This window comes from Saimiri boliviensis, chromosome 13 (assembly GCF_048565385.1).
Source record: "Saimiri boliviensis isolate mSaiBol1 chromosome 13, mSaiBol1.pri, whole genome shotgun sequence".
NCBI classification, from domain to species: domain Eukaryota; kingdom Metazoa; phylum Chordata; class Mammalia; order Primates; family Cebidae; genus Saimiri; species Saimiri boliviensis.
The window spans coordinates 6,949,327-6,973,567 of record NC_133461.1 but is presented as its reverse complement, the minus strand read 5'-3'; positions in this window follow the sequence as shown (position 1 = coordinate 6,973,567).

Here is a 24,241-nt window from a genome sequence, read left to right as displayed (position 1 = left end):
ACATGGGATAAGGAAAAAAAATTCCACTCCTTGGCAGTGAGGAATGATTTGGCTGGGAAGTCAGGAGCCTCGAGGGAGCCAGCTTGAAAGATTGGAGATGTAAAGTTATGGAAAAGCGATGCACACATTCAGCAGCAGAGACTCAAGTTGATTGCTGATGTGGCACCAATCCTGGAGGAGACCAGCTAGCCAGGTGATGATAGTCTTTTTTGCCAGACACTTTATACCTTGCAGCAGGAAGTGTCTGTCTGTCCTTATGGAGAAGGAGTCGTGTCCTGTAATTACCTTCCTTCCCTGCAGTGGCTGAGCCCGCCACTGCACTACGCAGCACTGTGTGCACACTCACAGATTCTCATGGAATCTTACTCCGCATCACTTAGAGAGAGGAACCTGCTTTATGAAGATGGTGGGGCTTTATGAGCAGTGTCTTACTAGACACAGAATATTCTTTGACCCAATAGCCAATAGAAGATGACAGAAAAAAACGCTTTTGGGTAACTTGGGCTTCCTGTCCTCTCAACTTCACGCTCGGGTTGGACAGGGGCCCTAGTTCCCCATGCTGGTACCAGGGACATAGCAAGTGATCCCCCAAATTCAAAGTTATGGCTAGATCCGGTCATGCTGGGTTCTTCATGCTAGTGAGCCATTAGGCAGAGAAAGAGTTAATATAGTACTGGACAATTGAACACAATCTTGAAGAGGAGAGAGGTTTACTCCTCCATGATGGTAGCAGGGAGATGTATCTGGAATTCAGCAGATTCTTTGGGTACCTACTGGGGGCTGCCAGTTCCAGAAATAACTGTAGATGTACAGTTGCTGCAGTGGTGACCAATGACGTAATAAACAGATGCAGAAACCCTGAGGCATTATGTCACTGTGCAAATAGCAGCCATCGGCAATGTGCTGGCTGAGGGTGAGAATTATGCAGAATTAGTGAAGGAGGAATGAGAGAATGGCTTTAAGATGTGATCCTGAGATTAACTGAAACAGTAGAAAGCATAACTTGATCCATTAACCCTCTCTGGGAAGGCTTTTTTTTTTTTTTTTTTTTGCATCCAGCTACAAGAGTTTAGAAGACTCAGTGACACTTAACCCTTAGCTGCATCTGAGTGTGTCAAGGGATGGTCGAGAGCAGATGTGGTCTGTGCTCTATCCAGGTCCTCAGCCCTGCAATGTGACAGCATTGCTCTAATATCAGGAAGCTTCAGTTAGTACTGAATCAATTTTTAAATATATTATTTATATATAATTATATATATATATATACACATATATAATCTCAAAATATATATTTTTTGAGACATAGTCTTGTTCTGTCACCCAGGTTGGAGTGCAGTGAGGTGATCTCGACTCACTGCAACCTTCCCTTCCCAGGTTCAAGTGATTTTTCTGTCTCAGGCTCCTGAGTGGCTAGGGCTACAGGCATGCACCACCACGCCCAGATAATTTTAGTAGAGATGGGATCTTATCATGTTGGCCGGGCTGGTCTCAAGCTCCTGGGCTCAAGAGATCCATTTGCCTCAGCCTCCCAAAGTGCTGGAGTTACAGGCGTGAGCCACCATGCCCAGCCAATATTATCTTTTTAAGGCACATTTTTGATGAATTTTCCATGAGATTTTAAAATTACACTAAATAATTTCAAAATGAGTCAAAGAGTCAAAAATGGTAGTTATCCTGCTCTTGTGTATTTGTCTGAAGTTAGAATTGTCCGTATTTCCATGTGGCATGCTTCCTTTTAGACTGTAAGATTCTGGACAGCCCTGAGTAATCTGGTTTTAAAATTAATAACTCCTTAAATGAGCACTTGGTAGGTTATTTCCATAATGAATTTCCTAAAGGCAAAACTTGGCTGCTTCTGGCTTGAGATTCCCATTGCTTTTAAGCCTGGATCTTTATACCGGTTCATCCTAGAGTGAACGTTAGAAAATCAAATACCTTTCTGTGTCCATAAACATCAATCAAACAACAAAAGTGGTTGATCAGTATCATCAACTGTATGTTTGGCTAACTGTGCATACCGAGTGGTTATATATTACTGGGCAGAGAAGGTAAGTGGAGCAGCATGAAGTCTTATGGGTGACAAGACAATAGAGAGAAGGCATCTGTGGCTGGGAGCTGAGTTAAACATCCCCACCCCTCGGGAGTGGGACAGCCCAGAGGCAGAAAGAAACGGGACACAGGGTGCTGAGGGGAGCACCAGACATGGCGAGGCAACACGAGCACTGCTTTGCTGGTTATGATGTATAAGGTGCTCATTCACTCCACTGATGTGCACTACATACGTTCTGTGAAGAAAATAATGCACAGGTTGGAATCGATTTTACAGACAAGTTTAACCAGAGTTTGATAAAGAGTCTGCAATTCCTCTTGTATCTCTTAAGATGCTCTGGGTTAAGCTTCAGAATCATGAAAGCTGAGCCTTTTATTTGATTCAACTGTATTGATGAATTTGCCATGAATTCAATGAAATAGTATAATTTCAAGTGATCATTTCCAGTGATTGTGTGTGTGTGTGTGTGTGTGTGTTTGTGTGTATGTGTGTGTATGAGTATATGAGTTCATGGGTCTGTAGTGGATTGTTTTTTTTGTGTGTATACATATATATAAATATTTCATATATATTATATAATTTATATACTAAATTAGTAGAGATGGATCTCATATAATATATAATACATATATGCAGTATTATATATTACATATTACTAATTAACATAGTTTAATATAATATACATATGTATGTATATAATAATGTATGTAATATATACATACAAGATATATTACACATATATTTATAACGTGTAAAATAGTATACATTATAATATAATATAAAACAATATAATTTGTGTAACTATATATAATATATATAAATCAGTTCATTCTAAGGGATTATTTTATCTTATAATTTGTAGTCAATTATTTTATGTACATGACAAATTTATATTATTAACCAAGTATATACAGCATAACAGCATTGCTTTACCTACACATTCTACGTAGAAAGTTAAACTTAAAAATATTAGTTCATAGGCCAAGAGCAGTGACTCAGCCTGTAATCCTAGCAGGCTGAGTGGGAGGGCCTACGAACTTCCCATCTTTGGGAGGTCAAGGTTGGAAGAGTGCTTGAGTCCAAAGGTTCAAGACCACAGTGAGGAACATAGCAAGACCCTATCTCTGGAAAAAATTTAACAATTAGCCAGGCATGGTGGCACATTCCTGTAATTCCAGCTACTTGGGTTGCTGAGGTGGGAGGATCTCTTGAACCCCGGAGACTGTGGCTGCAGTGAGCCCTGATTGTGCCATTACACTCCAGCCCAGGCGACAGAGTGAGACCCTGTCTGTCTTTAAAAAAAGAAATAGTTTATCTGTATATAACTTTGAACACGTACAGGTTTAAGCTGGAGAAGCTATAGACGTTTAAAATTAGGATACGGATTACTAGATTTTATACAATACACAGTTAATATAATTACCTTACCTAGTTACTTGTCTATTTTAAAGCAAATTTAAATGCAAATTCATTTTCCAAATGCTATTCATTTGGAAAATTTCTACCAGAAAAAAAAAATCATGTCTTCTTGATCGAAATGACCTTTCTTACGCTATTTATCATAAGCTTACTAATCATTTATGAGAATACATGAATATGCATAGAATAGAATGCTCTATCAATAATAGATTACTTTGAAAATAATATCTTGGACCCAAAAATTATTTTTGGAATTATACAGTTTTAGTATTGAAAGGAATTTTTGACATTTTCATTATAGTAATTTCAACAGTCTTGTATATTTTCTAGAAACATATGCTTACAAGTTCTGTAGACTTTATAATTATTACTTTGATAGACTCTCTCCAAAGTGCCTATTAGAAAAATTGAGGCGTTATTTTTGCAGTCAATATACGCCATATTCCAGTGTGCTACTCCGACCCGTATCTGTAGAGTAACTTCCCTGCTGTGAGGGAGGCCAGGAGCGAGAGAAGGCTCTGTAGCAAGTTCGGGCTGCAGAACAAGCTTCTGCACCACGCCAGCAGCACCAGCACTACTCCAGGTGTACGAGGCAAACAGGGATGCCGTATGGAGCCTCTGGCAGGCACCAATAGAGTCACTGCATGGGCCTCGAGGATACTAGAACACATGTTTGCTCTTTGGGCAAATAACAATTTTCTTTTTAAGATACAACTTTGGCTTGCTACTGGGTCTTGTGGAAACTGAACACTTAACCTGGGTGACCATATGACCTGAGCTTCCATCACTGAGTGGCTGTTGTTTGACTCACCTAGGGATACCTTTGGGTACCTAGACCACTATCATTAAATGCAGTGGAGTAAATGACTGACCTCAAGCAAGACCTGAAGGTATAAACACGCCACAAGAACAGGTGGTTAAGACTCTTTCAACAGCAACCACTGTTCCATGATCTCTTTACTCTCAATCCAAATCTGTGGCTGCCTAGTTTATGCCCAATAGCTGGGAAACCACAAACTCGTGCCTGCTTTATAAATGATTTCCTATGATCTACTGGCACTACTCGAACAGGAGTAGCTGCAGCACTGTATGGGGGTGAACATGAAGGCCAGGGATGAAGGAAAATTTTCCCAGCAGGAAGAACGTTGAGTACATTTGATGGTCCACTATTTCTGGAGTGACTGCTGGACAGAAACACTAATTTACACTAACTTATGCTAATGGTTTGGCTGGGGGTGGTCAGGAACTTGGAAGAAACAAGACAGCCATGACCCATGGTCTGTATTGGGCCTGTTCAGCCACAGCTGGAGCAGTGGGGCCCAGGTCACCAGGTTCCTAGCCTCCACACAGCGCAGGGACCCTGGGCCCAGCCAGGAAACCATTTTCTCCTGGGCCTCCTGGCCTGCAATGGGAGGAGCTGCCATATCCTGGAGACATTTTCCCCATTGTCTGGGGGATTAACCTTTGGCTCCTCATTACTTATGCAAATTTCTGCAGCTGGCTTGAATTTATTTCAGAAAATAGGTTTTTCTTTTCTATTGTATTGTCAGGCTGCAAATTTTCCAAACTTTTATGCTCTGCTTCCCTTATAAATTTGAATGCCTTTAACATCACCCAAGTTACCCCTGAATGCTTGGCTGCTTAGAAATTTCTTCCACCAGATACCCTAAATCATCTCTTTCAAGTTCAAAGTTCCACAGATCTCTAGGAGAGGGACAAAATGCAGCCAGTCTCTCTGCTAAAACATAGCAAGAGTCACCTTTGTTCCAGTTCCCAATGAGTTCTTCATATCTATCTGAGACCAGCTCAGCCTGAACTTTATTGCTCATATCACTATCAGTATTTTGAGCAAAGCTATTTAACATGTCTCTAGGAAGTACCAAACTTTCCCGTATTTTCCTGTCTTCTTCTGAGTCCTCCAAACTGTTCCAGCCTTTGCCTGTTACTCAGTTCCAAAGTTGGTTCCACATTTTCTGCTATCTTTTCAGCAGTGCCCCACTCTATTGGTACCAATTTACTGTATTAGTTCACTTTCATGCTGCTGATAAAGACATACCTGAAACTGAGAAGAAAAAGGTTTAATTACAGTTACAGTTCCACATGGCTAGGGAGGTCTCAGAATCATGGCGGGAGGTGAAAGGCACTTCTTCCATGGTGGCAGCAAGAGAAAAGATGAGGAAGAAGCAGAAGTGGAAACCCCTGATAAACTTATCAGATCTTGTGACACCTATTATAGCATGGGAAAGACTGGCACCATGATTAAATTACCTCCCCCTGGGTCCCTCCCACAGCGCATGAGAAATCTGGGAGATACAATTCAAGTTGAGATTTGGGTGTGGACGCAGTCAAAGCATATCACTCTCCTATATAGGACTATTCCCTGGTAGAATAGCCTGACACCTAATGACAGGTGGGTGGCAGGATGCCTCTGTTATCCCAAGAAGGCAATGATTTCCTCCCTAGAGTAGAGCCATGCTCCGGCCATGGAATTGCTCTCCCTGCTGGCACCACTCTCGATGGAGTCAAGGAAAGCTGGGTTTGCCCTTGTGGCGTTCCCGATATCATCTTGTGAAGCGTCGAGTTCATCTCACAGCGAGAGAAACACATCTTAAGAGCTAGACTGCTTCAGGTTGAGTCTCAGTGAAGACCTGAATAATGTAAGAAAAAGAAAACAATGTGTGAATATTCAGGGGGGAACCTTCTAAGTCAGAGAGGTGACCAAGTGCAAAAATGCTGAGGCTGGAAAAAAATTAACATGTTTAAAAAACAAAAAGGAGGTCAGTAGGTCTGGAGTGGACTGACCAAGGAGACATGGTTTAGAAGTGAGTTTGGAATGAAAAGCAGGGGGCAAGGTCACAGGGGAATTTTTAGACTGTGATAACGATTCTTGATTTTACTATTCCAAGCCATTACATGCTTTTCCTGTTGTCTTTCTTGTTGGTTTGTTTTATTTAGGTCAACTCTACAACTGTTTCGCGTGTTCACATCCATTAATAAGATAAAAATTTCAAATCATTTAACCTAATAGCAAGAAAATGGCTAACTGGCCTCCACAGAGAGATTTCATTCTAGTTTGTCACAAGTAACTCTGCCCTTGCATTTCCTAAAGAAAACAAAATTTAAAGTAACAGAATGGTCACTAAGCTAGAGGCATGTGCCCTTTACAAGAAAAAAGGAGACTAAACATTTCTTAAATGTCTACTCTTAAACTTCCAAATAGAAGGGATATATGGGGTTTTTACTATTTCACATATTTTTACATTTCTTTCAAGACAATAAAGTGGCTGGCAAATTATTTAAAAGAATATAGCTACATTATGCATGGAAACAGCTTCCATAGCTCAGTCAAACCGCAGTAAGTGCTTCAATTGGCAGCATTATCCAATATCTCCCAAATAACCGTATTCTGAATAATAGTGGGAGCAGTTTGATTCCAACCATGAGCATAATCTCCTTATTGCTTCATGCACATTTTTTTTTGTCAGATACCATCTCATGTTTATAAGGAACACATCTACAGGAGTTACTATTTGGTAAGTCCTGACTGTTTAACCTGTACCTCCATTTACATTGACTCCTCAAGATAAAATGCGAACATTACTTTCCTGGTCTTCTTTTAACAGGTGGGAAACTGAGGCATAAAGAGACCTGGTAACCAGCCCAAGGTCACACAAGTTATAAATGGAAAGAGTGTAGTGCACTCTAAGCAGTCTGGCTTTAGAATGCTTGATTTTTTCTGGATCCGTCAGAGAGAATGCAGATAGACTTTTGAATGTTTTCAAGTATAGCTTTGATGCTGACAAAAATAAGCATGGGTAGTGACAGATGGCTTTGGAATTTTAATGCTTTGGCGATTTTATTGAAAACATAACTCAGCTTGACAAAAACGTGAGAAGGAGCACAGTGGAGAGAAAGTGGATGAAGCATCTCATTCAGAAGACTTCACTGCAAGTCCTGGAAAAGCCACTGGCTGGTGATCGCCGGAAAATTATTGTGTCTCATTTTTTCTCTCAGAAGAAAAATATATACTTTTCACTAAATACCCAACAACCATTTTTTATAGATTTTGTTTTCTGTTATTTTAATATTTGCCTTCTCTGTTTCTCTTAGGCTGACATTTAAATTTCAGTATAACAACCAAAGAAATGTCATGTCCATTGACACATTCATGCAGTTTAAACTTGGAGAATGCTATAAATATTAAATATGAATTCATCGATTAATTACAATCAATTTAAAGATTGTGGCACCCAGATATTCTTGTGAGAGCAAACTGAAGCAGTAGTGGTTTGCAATAGAAAGGACCAGGCTGGTCCCAGTCAGGGATACATAGTAGTTAAGGGTTCCCTGGACCCTAAAGCTTCCCTTCTGTGCTCACCTCCACCTCTCCAGGACTTTAATGCCTGGGGCTGTACACACACAATTGCTTCAGCACTACAGCCAGCCCTTCCAGTAGCATAGACATTGCTTCCCTAAGCTCCACTCTGCCCTCGAAAATCCCTACTTAACAGGTCCCTGGCGGTGAACCCAAGAGATAGACTACCATTCAGCAGTTTAGTTCAGTGGCAGACAGGACAGAATGGTGAGCTGGACTGTATGAATTCCAGACAAATCTTTTGGGGAAGTGGTTTGAACAGGCCAATGTCATAGTACCCTCCAAAATGTACTGCATAGACATCAGTACATATAGATACACATTCTGGAAATAGACTCAGCATAGGCTACTAGACAAAACTAACAACACACTACTAAACAGGGGGTTCACAGACTGTTTTCCAGATTGGACTTTTGCTTGTGTGATTTTGGGCAAGTCATATAACTCCTTTGAATACCAATTTATATATATGTATACATATATGTATATACGTATATATGTATATATGTATATATGTATATATAAAAGTACCACTTAGCCCTATCAATTTATTTTGAGGATAAAAAAATCCTCAAAATTATTGATTGAAAATTATTTTAAAATAATGCTATAATTTATTCATTAAAAACAAATAAAATTATCTTTCTTTTAATATAAAACAATTACTTGCACCAATTACATTAATAGTTAAAAATTTAACATATAAATATAATTTTGCAAAGTCAAACAGAGATTAATCAAGTAATTCTTGGGGCAAAAACCCATCAATTTAAATATGTTAGCTAGAATAATATTGATTTAGGATAAGTAAGTCACTTAAAATGAATATTAAACAATTCTAGTCAGACAATTAATAATTATGCTTCTTAAAACACTCCTATAATAGTTAGCTTTTCTTATAACACCTTAACCATTAAACATCCTCACAAACTCCCCCCACAACCATTTTTTCCATTAATGATAATATACCCTATTTACTACTGGATACATGTGCAACACAAATATATTTTCAAGTTCCCAAGGTACTTTAGATGTAAGCAGCCTTGAATATTAGAACATAAAAATGGTACTAGAAGGTATACGATGAGTTGTACCCTCATCTTTAAAAAACAAAGTATGCAATGACATAGGTGCTCTTTCAAGTTTGATTAACTCTCTCTCAAGTAGGTCAGTCTAGCCCTTTATATCCATAAAATCTTAGAAGGTGAATTTAGAAAAAAAGAGCTAAGTCTGTGGCATGCGTTAATCTTGGCTAAAGCTGAGGAGAGAGAACCTCAAGATGCTCCCAATAATTTATTTCCCAAAACAGTATTTAATACAATAGTAGGGACAGAAATTTGAATTCTTTCATTGACAAAGATTTACCATGAACATTTTTTTAAAAAGACTTTTTGTTTAAAAATATCTTAATGATTCATTACCAAGCAGTACAGTGTTATCAAGTCGTTTATCCCCGCAAACAACCAAACCCTTAGCAGGATTTTTACTTGAGTTAGAGACATAAATTCCTAGGCTGCATTCTCACAACTTCTGATCCAGGGGGTCTGGTGTAGTTCTAGGAATCTGCATTTTAGCAATATTTCTAGTGCCTTTCATGGGATGAAACTTGAGAATTACTGACTGCTATTATGACTAGATACAAGTTTAAATACAGCTGTGCTGTACAAGCTGCAAACCCTTTGGATAAACATTTGACCATTGTAGATCTCAATGTATTCATCTGAAAAATGAGAAAAGATATTTTATTCATAGGATGGTAGTGATGTACACGTGGACAATCCCCGTAAAACCTTTATCTTTTTGCTGGTTACCTATTGTGTACTCAGCAAGTGTTGCTATTATAATTATTAATCCACGTTAGTCTTTTTAATTAAAGTTAGTATTAAAAAATCAACATATTCCTTGGGAAAACAACTACAATATAATGAAATAGATTTTCATGCAAAATTCCTTGAAAATCACTGAAGAAAATTTGTCATTGTTTTTGATGAAATTTTGTAAAGTTCCATGAAAGACACAATATATGAACAACTGGGTGCTAAGATACATACAACTTCTGTTTATTTATTTTAACATTTCAATAAAAAAGTTAGAGATTTTTCTTTAACTATCCCTATAGCAATTATGTATGCTCTTTAAAAACAATTTTCCATCTGTATTTTATTGGCTGGTGATGGAACAATTATTTCAATGACAATTACACATCACAAAAGCCAAATTAAATTTATTCCACACTATGCAGAGTGCCAGATTTACACCTACAGACAAACACTTCCCTAGACTTGATTGAGTAAAAAAGTATGTAACATTTTCCTGGTTTCCACTGATATTAGAAGCACAGTAATCTACACAGCTTACCAGTGGCATCATCAAATAATATATGCAAGTGCTTTAAAATGTTACATGAGTCAAATCAGTGTAAGTTATTATTATCACTTCATCACCTGTACTATTAACAGTCATGACAGTCACAAAATGCCCTTTGAATGGGAGACAGTAATAATAACACTGTCATTTATTAAGAGCCCAATTTGAGCCTGGCACGTCACGGGATACTTTATAAGCATTTAATTTTCTCAATAACTGCATGAGGTTCGTCATATGTTCATTTTTAGATGAAGAACCTGAAACCTAGGTTGTTAAGTAGTGTTTCCAAAGTGAAAGAATGGTGTCAAAGTTGGAAAGAGATCTTGTCTTCTTCTCTTTCTTCCTTCCATCTCCAGGGGACCTAGCCCAGATCTGACACATGACAAGAACTTAGGGTAAGGTTTTCATTGTTTCCAGCATATTCAGATGCCCCACGTCTGCAGTGTGCCAAAGACCCTTGTTTTAGTCAGGGTGCCCCACAGAAACAAAAACAACTCTGTGTGTGTGTGTGTGTGTGTGTGTGTGTGTGTGTGTGTGTAGAAGGGGGATTATTTTAGGAGATTGCTTCACATACTTGTAGAGGTTGGCACCTCTAAAATCTGCAGGACAGGCCAGCAGGCTGGAAGCGCAGGGAAGAGCTGATGCTACAGTTTTCACCCAAAGGCTGTCTACTGGTAGAATTCCCACTTCTAAGAGAGATGAGTCTTTTTCTGTTAAGGTCTTCAGTGGATTGAATGAGCCCCACCCATATTATGGAGGACAATCTGCTTTACCCAAACTCTACGGATTTCAATGTTATTTTGACCTAAAAAATGACCTTCACAAAAACATATAGAATAATCTTTGACTGAATATCTGGGCTCTGCAGCCCAGCCACATGAACACATAGCATTAATCACCACTATCCTGCAAAAAGTCCATCAGATCAAAGCAACACCACCCAGTCATTACCTTGACTTCAGTGAGCCGCTTCTGTTTGGTTGAATTTTAAATGTCAATGATGATCAATCTTTCACATTCCAACACACTTCTCTACACCTCCTCTGCTCTTACCATGATGCAGTCTCCCTCAAGCCTCAGTTACTGCAATCGTTCCCTCTGCTTCTGTCATTGCTCCTGTGCACTATGGTAGTTGTACAAAGTCAGCAACATCTCTCCATCATGAAATCCTGTGTTGTCTTCCCATTTCACCTAGTGAAAATCCACTCTTTAGAACGATCTCTCAGGCTCTATGTGATTTCCCCCGGATGCCTCTTTTGTTTCTTCTCTCCCTGATTTCCCCTGCTCATTCTGTTCCAGCCACATTGGCCTTGAAGCTTATCCAACTCTCTAGCTTTGGCCGTACTCCGTTGCACTGACTGTCTCTCTGCCGAGAACCCTCTTACCCAAATATCCACATGATTAGGTCCTTCAGTTTTGTAACAATGGTTCTCATGTCTCCTTCTCCACAGCCATACCTTTAGAAACTACAGTTCTTTCCCCATTCGCATTAGTTTTCTGTTGCCGCATAGCAAATCGCCACAGATACAGCAGCTTAAAGCATCACTCATTACCTCACAGCTCTGTAGGTCATGGGTCCAGGTGGGCTCCACTAAGATCTCTGCTTAGAGTTTCACAAGGCATCTCATGTTAGGAGGCAGCGAGTATAGTCAACTCCTTCAGGAACTTTTTTTCTGTAAACTGGGGGAGCTGGAGTGGTAACTGTAGAGGAATTAAGGGTCAAAGGAGATTTTGTTTATTTATTTATATATCTTTTTAAATTTTATTTTTTATTTCCATAGGTTTTTGGGGAGCAGGTGGTATTTGGTTACATGAGCATGGTCTGTAATGGTGATTTGTGAGATTTTGGTGCACACATCACCCATGCATTATACACGGAACCCAGTTTGCAGCCTTATTTTCTTGTTGTCAGCTTCCATATTATGTGTCCATGCTGATTAAAATGGTATTAAATATAAAAGAGAAGTTTCCACTGATGCTGCAGAAGAGAAGAAAGGAGAAAATCATAGGAGCAAAATCACTGAGTAGTCAGCAGTGGATGAAATCTGGGGCACAACAGAGAATTGCCTTGACTGGAAGCATGTGAGGTAGCCAGTCCAGTCGGGAGTTGAGACACGCAGAGGTGCAGATGCGGGTGGACGGCAGGACTGGCAGGGGGAATGCTCGGCAATTCTCTTTGGATACTTTCTGTTTTCTCAGTTGAGAGTGAGGAGGAGTTGCAGGAGGGTTATTATCTGTTTGTGAGGAGAGGAGAGGGCTTGACATATTCTTTCCGTTACTTGGGGAGTGGAAAGACAGTAAGTAGGTTTTCAATGACAAGGGACTAATTGAAGCTGATTGCTGTGAACTTACAGTAAAGCCATTTAGCGTAATTGATGATTGTTTTTCTCCATCCATAGCTGATGGGGTGCAGGTGAGGAAAGTTAGGTTGATTGAGAAACTTAAAGAAAAGACACGTCAATCCTCAAAAAAAAAAAAAAGTGTTAGAAATCACTAAAAACCAGCATAAATAAACCAACAAAGGAATATTTAGTTGTTTGTCTGTATCTAAGGTGGATTGCTTCCAGCAGATATGAAAATCTTCGGACACTCAACTCCCTCGTATTTGCATCCTCCCATAAACTCTAGACCATTTGTAATACCTCATGCAATGTTAATGGAATTTAAATCGTTGTTATATTACATTGTTTTAAAATTTGTATTACCTTTTATTTTTTCCTTGTTTTATTTTTCAAATATTTCCGGTCAGTAGTTGGTTCAATCAGTGGATGTGGAACCTGAGTTGATTGTGTGTTTGTGTATGTATAATATATTGAATATATAAACAAATATGTTTATATAGTTAATAATATAATAAATCATATCTATTTAAGAGAATGCTTCTTAACAGAATTTCTTATATGTTTTATGGTATATGTGTACTGTGATTACACAGTTTGCATGATATATAGAATTTCTCATACCAAGTTTATCAGAAAACTCTGGCTTTTTTTTTTCGTCAAAGCTCTCGGGGGTGCTAATGTTCCAGGTTAAATTCTTTAGACAGCATTTAGCTTTAAGTTTCGCACCAAATAACATAAAATCACTGTTCTGAATCACTATTTTCAAAAGAAGGAAGAGTATCTAAACGCTTTCTTTAGATAATAGTGATTTTTCTCTTTCAGTTATCTGTCATATTAATCATTTCCTAATTTCTCTTGAAGATTTATAGTTCCTATTGTGGTGAATAAGCTTTTCCTAGTAACGGGAAATTAAAGTATATTTTTGAAAGAACAAAGGATTGTCTTAACAGTTCCCCACCTTCTTATTCAGTGTAGGCTGCTGTAACAAAATACAAGACACTGAGAGCTTGAACAACAAATGGGTATTGCTGATAGTTCTGGAGGTTGGGAAGTTCATGATAAAAGTGCCCACATATTTGGTGTCAGGTGAGGGCTCTCTTCTTGATTTGCAGGTGGCCACATCTTCCTGGGTCCTCACATGGTGGAGAGAAACCACTCTGGTCTTTTCCTCTTCTTACAAAAGCTCTGATCTCATCATGGTGGCTCTACCCTGATGTTCTCACCTTAACCTAATCACTCCCTAGAGGTCTTACCTTCAAATACCATCACATTCAGGATTAGGGGGTTCCACATGTGAATTGGGGTGGGGGGGCACATTCAATCCAAAGCATTCATTTTTCTTGAGCTTCAATCCTTCAAAAGATATTCTTATTATCCCTTTTTAAGTATAAGCGAATATTCTTTAATAAATGATGGAAGGAAAATTGGAACACATGCATTTATTCATTCATCCACTTTTCTCTGCCCACTCAGCATTTTTGTTAAGAATTCAAAATTGATAAAGCTGAATGAAATTTCCAAATCAAATTGTTTTTCTTCTCACCAGTCATGAATATGATAATATTGTTTTAGTTTCTAAGAAGTTATTTCTGAGGAAGTTTATCTAACAATCTATGAAAAGCAAGTCCACTGTTGAAAGATGTAATTATTTATGGTCTAATCATATATTTTGAGTAACATAGTTCTTTCAAAATAAATGTTGAATCCTTACTTTAGGCAATGAAATAATTTTAATATTACTTATATTAATATATTAAAGTATTTTAGACATTTTTAATCACCAACATTTTTTTCTTTTATGTGGTCAAAATACCTTTACTTTTGGAAATCTTTTGTAGAAGATATCTTCTCACAGTGTTTATGAGGCTATTAAAATTTTTAATTAAAATGTAGGCTTTACTAGCATAAATGCAAACAGAAAGCATGAACTTAGAGTAGTTTCTACAGTAGGCAGCTAGGTATAAAGAACAAGTGCTAGATCACAAATAAAACTTCAGGTCAAATATTTGCCAGTAACTGAGATGTAACTGTAGATAACACAAGCTCTGTTGGGTTCGATTGCTTATGTGTCTTGATGCATGTTTTAAATTGATGCACTGACAATGCTTAACATGATCACCTTGATTATCTTTTACAGGCTTTAAAAATCTCAGATTCTATAATTTTAGAATACATTTTTTTATTTATTTAGAGACAGGTTCCCACTCTATTATCCAGGCCGGAGTGCAGTGACACCATCATGGCTCCCTGCAACCTCGATCTCCTAGGATCAGGTGATCCTTCTGTCTCAGCCTCCCAAGTCCCTGGGACTACAGGTGCATGCCACCATGCCTACTTTTTCATATTTTTTGCAGAGATGGATTTCCTCATGTTACTTACTCAGGGTGGTCTCCAGCCCCTGGGTTCAAGTGATCCTCCTGCCTTAGCTTCCCAAAGTACTGGGATTACAGGCATGAACCACCACACCTGGCCTAGAACAAATTTAAAACAAATCAGAATTATATACAAGTATGGCAATGAGTATATTACGGTAGTACTTTGAATTCATAATGCATGTACTTTCGAGAGAACTACAGACAAATTTTTCCCTTAACTGACCCTGGCAGCCACTGTTTTATAATAAAGAAAGAAAGAAAGAAATGTGATAGCACTAAGCACATTTCCAGGCACACAGTAATTCAATATTAACAATTGGTATTATAATTTTGAAACAATGGTTTTCATTTCATGGAAGGTATATTTTCTGTTACTGTAGGCAGACTCTCAAAAGACTCATATCTAATATATTATTTAAGTGATGAAAAAAAAACTTAATATACTTGAAGACTTGGCTTTCCTTTTCATCAAATTCAACAGCAGTTTCTTCTACCCTTTTCTCCTAAGTCACTGGTGTTTGTCTCATATTCTAGTTTTTAAAGTGAATTATCCTGTAATCACAGGGCCTGAAAATAAAGATGATCTGAATATACATAATTATTTTGGTGATTTTATTTCCATCACATTATAAGCAATTTCTTGAATGCTTCCGTGAAAAATATCTTGTCAAAAGAACCTCTAGATAATGAAAGTTTAATAAAAAGATAGTTTTATTTCATTAAATCATCAGTTTTCTTAGGTATATAGTTATATTTTGATGCAAAAAGCATCTGTAAAAGCAATTTTTCTGTTTTCAGGATTTTACCTAACTGCAGCTTAGTAGTGTCATGCCTCACTATTTGGAAGAAGTAGTAAATATGCAAAGTAGAGGTTTTCATGATCTAATTTTTTATTATAGATTAGACCATGTGACAGTAATGCAATAAATACAATTTTTTTTAGTGGATCAACAAGAAGGTTTTACATCTCTCCCAGCTGCTCGTTCCTCCTGGATAGCCAACCCCGCTGCCGTGTGTTGCCATAACCTCAGCATATGGCGTCCAGGGTCTCTATGGCATAGAAATAAAGCTGAAGGGTTATAGACAACGTTTATGACCTACCATGGATATGTAAGCTTACATTCCTTCTGCTCGAATTTAGGGAGGCTGTAATGTGTCATTATACAATGTGTCTAAAAAGAGAAAAAGGAAATTGAGTTAGGTAGATCTATATCTGTATCCTTTTCCTGCTTTTAGAAACTATTGCATGATAAATTTCCCATTGTCAATCAACGATGAGGAGAAGAAAGATTTCATGACTTCATCTTTTTTCAATTTATATACCTGTAGCTATCAAGCTATTTTCATTCTACAATAAAATTTTACGACTTCAATCAGTACATTCACATATAGAGTAACTTTTAATCTATGTTAGACCACGAAAGTCTTCTAGGCTTGGTCCAAGTTCCCTGCTTCCTCTTTCTTCATTATCACATCCCCCATGAATGTCCGTTCCCACTCTGGTTTATTTAGATGATGACATTTTAATGAGAACTATATCATATGGGTATTTTTAAATTGTGGCCTGAAATTGTGTTTAAAGCAATATACTGTACTAGAAAATAAATGTCTCTGAATGTAATCCCATGTTAATGTCGGCTGCAATTTAGGTTGAGAGCACTGCCTCTCTTTCGGTTTGGATAGTATTTTCTACAGTGAAGAACACTTAGCCTTAAGGAGCAGAAATTCGGTTGTATTTAATGACTGCCTAATGTCACGCAATTGCTCGGGAAGGAAGGCACCTGTATTATATGGTTCAGTGAAGGGAAAACTTATGCTCCACTTCTCCGTTTTTGCACTTGATATTGTTTAAATATGTGATTTTCTGCCATGTTATTTTATTTTACAACTTTAGTGCAAAAGAAAACTCTAACATTTGTTAAAAATAATTAAAATTTTCTTTTTCCTACATATGAAATATGTTATGCTATGCTATATTGAGGAAGTATGTATTGTTTTTACATAATAATATGAAAAAAAAAAACTCCTTTATCGTCTCCTGCTATTTACTTGTGCTTATATGGACAGAAGCTATAATAGCTATGATAGTGAGTGGCTCTTAATGTGACATGATTGTCACCTCAGCATTAGCATTGCTTAATGTGGTTCTCACTGTCCTTGCTGGTCTTCACATATATGCCGAGAATCTCACAGAGATGTTACCTACCAGAAGTGATTTGGATGCACCACTGTTCAGTAACCTTTTGTGTTGCTTAAAGCACTGCTAAGATTTCTTTGGAGATTAATTTCTGATCACTAGATCCCTTAGCCATTTCTTTACAAACAATGCCGCATTCCCTCTCTGTTGCAGGGATTTCTATCCTTTTTAAAAAAATTCATTTTTTACTTTTATGCAACTAATGGAATTGGTAGTCACAACATTTTGAACATGAATTCTGAAAAATGACAAATCTGGAAATGCCTTCTCAATCATTGAGCATGAATTAAATTTTATGTGGTATAGGGGAAGTGGAATACCTTATTGACAAAAACATGTAGCATATAATAATTGCCCATTCTCTAAATGTTTTGAATAGCAGGGTTTATTATATTTGGTACTGATGTATGGCTATTAAGCACAGGATAATTCGAAGCCATTTAAATAACTAAGAAAAAGGAAGAAAACTGTTTTCCAAAATAGATTTAATAACTAAAAAGTGAGATAATATAAAATTTGGGGGATAATTAAAACTTTTGTAACTCAACCAAGAAGAAAACATCTGCACTAAAATGCCCGTGACTGCTTGTGATAGTTACCCAATCACTGCATGGATGCTCAGGGCTATTGATTCCATTGCATTAGGTTAGCAGATTTGTACACCTTCTATGCTCCAATCCAACTATGGTATTTTTTGTAAAGCAACCCTAATGAATGGAGTAACTGATTATAGATATGGAAGTAAACAAAGGCCATCCAAATGAGAGCAGTAGAGAATATATATTCAGAGCTTGCTACAGCAAGGGAGTCAGCCACTTGTGATTGGCAGAGACTCAAAGGAGGCATGTCAGAGGGAAATACTTTGAAAGAACAACAATAACAAAAAAGCAAGGGTCCAGGTATGCTCTGATCAGAGGTTGTTGGCATGGAGAAGCTGGAGGTGAGCTAACTGGAAGCTAGGCATTTTGCTTTAGGTTTGAATTATGTTTGGTTTTCTCTCATTGCTCCTGACTTGCAAGAAGGACAAAAAAGAGAGAAGCTCACAGTCCTGACTATTCTGAACTGATTGCTGCAAAAGTAGTGGTTTGTCGTTTTAAACAAAGCTAGAGATTGTGTGGGTCATATTTCTATTGTTCTAATATGGTCTGACCAATAACATCTTTTGGGTGCTATAATTATTCAGCAAATATTGATTATATGCCAGATATGTTCATTTCTCCCCTCAGAATATTTAATCTCCTTTAATACAAACTTTATGACAGATCCTAATTAACCAGCATAGATGAAAGTATTCTTCACATCTATTCTTAATAGTCTGAATGTATTAAATAGGCTCTACCACAGTCAGTGATTTATAAATCATAAGTATCCATGATCTCTTCTTTCCAAATTTACCATGGATAAATTTATTTTTGTTTTAGATGCCTTTCTCTAACAATGCTTACAAATGTTTGTAAATTACTACATGTATAAGAGTAACAACAAAATATATAGTATATATTCAAATAGTTTGCTGTTCCAAATATGACTTGATTTTTCATTTTCCTTATCAACTTGCTGGGTAGTATTGAAAGACTTTCACCCATCAAGCACTGTTTCTTCTCTCTCCAAAGACTTGCTTCTGCTACAAATATTCTTGCCCAGGTGGCTTAGCTTCCAAAGGTTTTCTCATTTAACTGTTTTATTACTGTGTGGCTTGTATAACTATTTTTTCCTTCATTTTAAATTCATTACCTAATCTGCTGTTTGAAATTAGAATGAGTTAGAGATGTTATGGAGAACAATGTCTTGCATAAAGTAACACTTGAATAAATTATTATTATAACTATATTAAAATAAGTTAGAGAAACAATGTCAAAATTACAAAGTTGCTGAATCATTTGTTTACTTAGCAATTAATCAATTAAAAGAGAAGAAGATCATCAGAGGCTTGTTTTTAAGCATTTGGCTCATCGTCCCTGCAAAACTTAAGTTCCCATCCCAAAAATATAATAGATTGTTTTAAATATGACTTTGAATTTTTTCAGTAATCTTTTCTTTTTACTATATTGGGGAGTGATGAATTAGGGAGGAAAGAGAGTCAGAGACAAAGTAGGTGTATTAATCTAATGTAAGTGATAACTTGCTCTTATATAACTTATAACTAAAACCTGGTTGGGTAACTGCAAGGGCCTAGCACACACATGGGTTTGAATTTCAGACGGACTTTGCCATTTGTGATTTTTCTCACTCTCGTTATCTGATGCTCTCTTTTGAGAGTAAGTTTTGCTGAAGTCTATTAGCCTATTGCAGTCAACCAAAGAGAGAGGCTGGGCTGTGACCAAGATATAAAGCTCCAGTTGCTCTAAAGATGATTGAAATAAAGCTATAAAGTTTTGTGCTTGTTGCTGTTGTTTCCTAACCATTACTTTATTCCTAACTGGTTTCTGCTGTATGTGCAAAGAACATTTTTAAAAGTTCATGGTTGCTGATCACAATGAAGTTAAGCAGAATTAGTGCTTAGACTCATTTAGCAAGTAGGCAATGGAATTAAGGATGTATAACCAACCAAATTAATGATACTGTTCAATCAATGCAACTCATAGGAAATTCAGCTTACCATAAGGTTAGGGTACTGATTCATAAATGGGATGACTAATAAGCCTCATAACATATGAGCAATAAATGAACTAATCTCAGAGTCAACACAAGACTGAGGTGTATTTGTTATTCCTAGGCATTGTAAAAAATTTCTGAACTTCTGAAACTTTTGCTTGTAAAAACAAAATCTGGTTGAATTTCTAAAACATAAGATATTTGTTTTAGTATCATATGATATTTTAATGAAGAACTGTAATATTTTATATTCTTTACTAGACATTTAACCTTGTTTTGAATGAGCTCATGTCAGTTACATGGGTAAAATCTCTTACTCTCAAAGGAATAAAAAAACACATCATTTTTGTCAATCGTTTCAACTACATGCTGATGTCTGTCATCAAATAGCAGTAAAGTATCCCTGCAATAATTTGTTTTTGTTCATCATTTTATTAAATAAAACTTTGAATGTATTACTTTTTCCTATTAATATTATATATATTGATATTTTAATATTTTCTAAGTTTATATATCATAGGTGTGACTGTAACTCATGTGGTTTAATTCACTATAATTGTACTGGCCCAGATAATACAAAATATTGGATAGTTAAAATTATTTCTCTATTTAGAGCATGTTTCAATAAAATGGAAGAGTTTTGATATGTTTTCAACCAGGTCAGTTCACACTTTACATAAATCATTGTCTTAGCCCTGACATTCCACATTACAGCTTTTCAAGTACACAAAGTTAAACTTATACTCAAACTTATGTAATTTAAAAACATATTTGTTTTCTTTTTCTCTATCTCATCTCTAACTTTTGTCATCTTAGCAATGAATCACTAAAATACTCACAAATGTGCCCATAACACAATGTCAAGGACACTAGGTACAGTCCAACATCAACACTACTTTGTTTCTGTGATGCAAGAGTTATGAAGACCTGACCATATACTAATATGCTGATGTATTGTTTTGTCCCTAATGAAAACTTAAGGTAAATGTCAGTGGGAGTCCTCACTTCTCAATGTTACTATAGAAAAAAATAATATAGTGATGCTTATCACAAAAATCATGGCTTATTACAAATGCCAAATTGAAAAAAGAAACTAATTTTTCTCAATGTTGTATCAAAAAATGAAGCACAGGTAAATAAAATAGGTGTTATGACTTGAGACAAGTTTGTAAAGGCAATGGAATTGTATATTTGAAAATATTTTGAGGGGGTTTGAGGCTGGGTTTATGAACAAACATGGTACTTAAGAATCACTTAAAGTTGGGCACTGTGGCTCATGCCTGTAATCCCAGCACTTTTGGAGGCCAAGACTGGCAGATCATTTGAGGTCATGAGTTCAAGACCAGCCTGGCTAATATGGGGAAACCCATCTCTACTAAAAGTACAAAAATCAGCTGGGCATAGTGGTGCACACCTGTAAAACCAGTTACTCAGGTGGCTGAGGCAGGATAATCACTTGAACCCGGGAGGCAGAGGTGGCAGTGAGCCAAGATTATGCCACTGTATTCCAGCCTGGACAACAGAGCAAGTCTCTGTCTCAAAAATAAATAAATAAATAAATAAATAAATAAACCTTTTAGGAAGCTGGAAGATACAAGTGATTCAGTTAAAAGCATTCATCCAAGTAGCCTGTAAATGATACCAAAAGGTCAGGATTCTGTAAGAATCCACACACAGACACACATGCACACATATACACACACACATTATATATACATATATATGTTATGTTACACACACACACACACACACATATATATATATATGCTTGTATAAAACAGTAAAAATTACAAGAGTGAAAAGTAGAATATTCAGTAGAAAAACAGCAACATAAGAATTACAAAAGAACAGTATATGTATATAGGTGACCTCCTGATGAATTTGTACTATACATTGTCATTTTTAAAATATGGAAAAAATCAATGCTTCTTGGATTAAAAAGCAATTAAAAAAGAAAATCTTTGTGAATTTTTTATTCTTTATGTGGGACAATTCTTTTGATAGTAAATAAACCAATCAAACCAAAATTTTGAAAAATATGAAAGTTGTAGCCTAAGGCGATTAACCCTTTTCTGTCTAGAAAAAGTCAAAGTGCAGCTGCTGTCAGCACTCATTTAATTTTATATAAACACAATATTCGAGGTTGAAGTAAATCTGACTGATTTTCAACAAGAAAATAAAATATAAAAGCTGTTCTTGGAGTTATTTCTAAACAGAACTAGTATCAGAATCAACCAAATCCTAAGAATCATCTATTTCAGAAAAAAAAAAAGTACTTTTCAAGCAAATCTTCCACCATCAAGTGTTAGAGAAAGATGTTAACGTGATGGATGTGATTGCTACGTTTTCTAGAACTTGACATTTTCAGCAATAGAAAATTACTACATTTTGAAAATGGAAATATCACTACTAAAAACAGAATGCTAGAAATAGAATGATGTCTTCTATTTCCAATGTCGATATACTAGAGTGATTACAAAAAAAAAATAATAATAAAAGTGAGATATTTTGTGGCAGCTGTCAGCACTGCTTGTAAGTATCCTTGGGGCAAGCCAGGAAAAGGTTAAGAAAATAACAAGAATACATTCATCTTTTTAGTGAAGGGGTTTAACTAGATATAGACTAATTGTATGCCATAGCATGAAGGGAAATTGAAGATTTATAATGAAGTTACCACCACTTTTGAAATTTTTACAGAAGAGTAGATATGCTCATAGACTGGAAGCAAAGTAATGTCCCAATCATTAGAGGGCAGATAGAAAATAATATTCTTGAAAATATAGGCTGGTGCCAAATGATGGAAAATTTCTGAACTTATCGAATAGTGTGAGAATATTTCAATGAGTTGTATTAGTTAATAATAACGATTATACTGTATGAATAATTTAACCCATATTCCTCTGCCATTCATAGAAAATACTGAAACACTTAGACATAAAAATATTGAAAAGGAATTATATTTCATTTGGAAACCCATTTCTATTTGGTGGACAAGTCTGTCAAGATGATGAAAACTGGGTTAAATGAAAGTAATCATACTAAAGTTCAAGGCTTAACTGGCTAAATTAGGGCTGATTAAAGGTTTCACATAATCTGTAGACACGGATGGTTTTCAAGTTTTTATCTGAGCTTTAGAAACTGGGAAGAAAGCGGTAAGCAGCACCGTGGAAGCTCCCTGTCTCTCTTTACAGGGAGAAAATTTCCCTAGGAAAGAACAAAAGGAGGTTACTTGGTTAAATTCTTTGGAAAGTTACTCTTGACCAAACTGGCAGATGCACTAAAACTGATTTATTATTTACTAAAAACTCTTTCCTAACAAACTATTTGCTAACTTCAATTTTATAATATGTAACATGTAGTTACACTGGAATTGCTATGTGGTTAAAATGTGAACAATTGTAACGTATCTCCTGGAGTATAGAAAACTAATTTTTTATTTTTATTTTTATTTTTATTTTTTTATTGCATTTTATGTTTTGGGGTACATGTGAAGAACATGCAAGATTGTTGCATAGGTACACACATGGCAGTGTGATTTGCTGCCTAACTTCCCCTTCACCTATATCTGGCATTTCTCCCCATGCTGTCTCTCCCCACCTCCTCATCCCCCCATCCCTCCCTCATTTCCCCCCAACAGACCCCAGTGTGTAGGGCTCCCCTCCCTGTGTCTATGTGTTCTCATTACTCAACACCCGCCTATGAGTGAGAACATTCAGTGTTTGATTTTCTGCTCTTGTGTCAGTTTGCTGAGAATGATGGTTTCCAGGTTCATCCATGTCCCTACAAAGGACATGAACTCATCATTTTTGATGGCTGCATAATATTCCATGGTGTATATATACCACATTTTCCCTGTACAGTCTATCATCAATGGACATTTGGGTTGGTTCCAGGTCTTTGCTATTGTAAACAGTGCTGCTATGAACATTCATGTGCATATGTCCTTATAGTAGAATGATTTATAATCCTTTAGATATATACCCAGTAATGGGATTGCTGGGTCAAATGGAATTTCTATTTCTAGGTCCTTAAGGAATCGCCACACTGACTTCCACAATGGTTGAACTAATTTACACTCCCACCAACAGTATAAAAGTGTTCCTATTTCTCCACACACTCTCCAGCAACTGTTGTCTCCAGATATTTTAATAATCGCCATTCTAACTGGTGTGAGATGGTATCTCAATGTGGTTTTGATTTGCATTTCTCTAATGACCAGTGATGATGAGCATTTCTTCATATGTTTGTTGGCCTCCTGTATGTCTTCTTTTGTAAAGTGTCTATTTATATCCTTCGCCCACTTTTGAATGGGCTTGTTTGTTTTAGAAAACTAATTCTTCTAGCAAGTGTCCAGTTGGAATCTCAGAGGGTTCTGTCTTTGACCAAGTCTTATTTTGTATTTTCATCATAACGTACAGAATGAATTTATAGAATACTTTACATAAGATTTGTAAAATTTGTGTGAGAACTTGAAGTGCATGGACTGATGAAGCATGACAGTCTGGAAAATGTAGGTAAATT